Raw genomic sequence first — 876 nt, 5'->3', positions numbered from 1 at the left:
GTGTGAGGGGGTGGGGCTGACTTTCAACATCAACCTGATGCATTTCTTCCAGGTTTGCAAGTGTCACCCCCGAACAAGACGAAACACGCGCATGTCAACACTACGCTGTACTGTGTAACCACCATGTTGATGGCTGCAGGCGTTGTTCCCTGAATCTCGCTGACATGTATGTGTAGTCCAGGGGCAGTGGCGGGCAGAAGGTGGCCATTTTCCGCTGCACCATGTGGACTGCAGAGAGAGCCGACCCAGCCAGCCACCCCACATGGGGAGCTGTTGCTACAAACAATTATCAGAGGGATCAGATTTGTATTAATGGTGTGGGGTTGAACCAACACTTTGTGCCCAATATGGTGATGGTGAGGGCAGTGCTGCCATCACTCTTCCTCACACAGGATGAGAACAAGCTCACACTCACCAGCAAGACACAGCACATTCCCTACGCCCTGCATATAGGTTTTATGAACTAGGAGCGTCACAGTCCTCCAACAACACATCGCAACACACGTCGTCACCCAATAATAATTTTTTGGTTTGCCCGCCGCTGCAAGCGTGAAGGAGGCTTCATACCACACAATTAAGAGCGCGCATTACCTTCTTTGCGAACGTTAAGTTCGCCACAGCCGTCGAGCAGCGAAGCGGCACGCGCCGCTGCGCCAAACGGCGCCACCGCCTCAAGAAGCAGACCCACAAGCTACAGCAGCGGGGGCTGCCAGGAATTATTGGCAGCCATGCAGCAGCTGCGCGTCTCCGCCAAGCCACTGCTGAAGGCGGCGGCAACGAGCGCGTCGCTAATGGCGGTGGGGGACGTAATCTGCCAAACCCTGCAGCAGCGCAACCAGCCTCAGAAGAGGTGAGCAGCCACCGCCCTGGTTGCCA

The sequence above is a fragment of the Monoraphidium neglectum genome, assembly GCF_000611645.1.
Source record: "Monoraphidium neglectum strain SAG 48.87 unplaced genomic scaffold scaffold03356, whole genome shotgun sequence".
Classification (NCBI taxonomy): Eukaryota; Viridiplantae; Chlorophyta; class Chlorophyceae; order Sphaeropleales; family Selenastraceae; genus Monoraphidium; species Monoraphidium neglectum.
The sequence above is the reverse complement of the archived record's forward strand: the minus strand, read 5'-3'. Positions refer to the sequence as shown.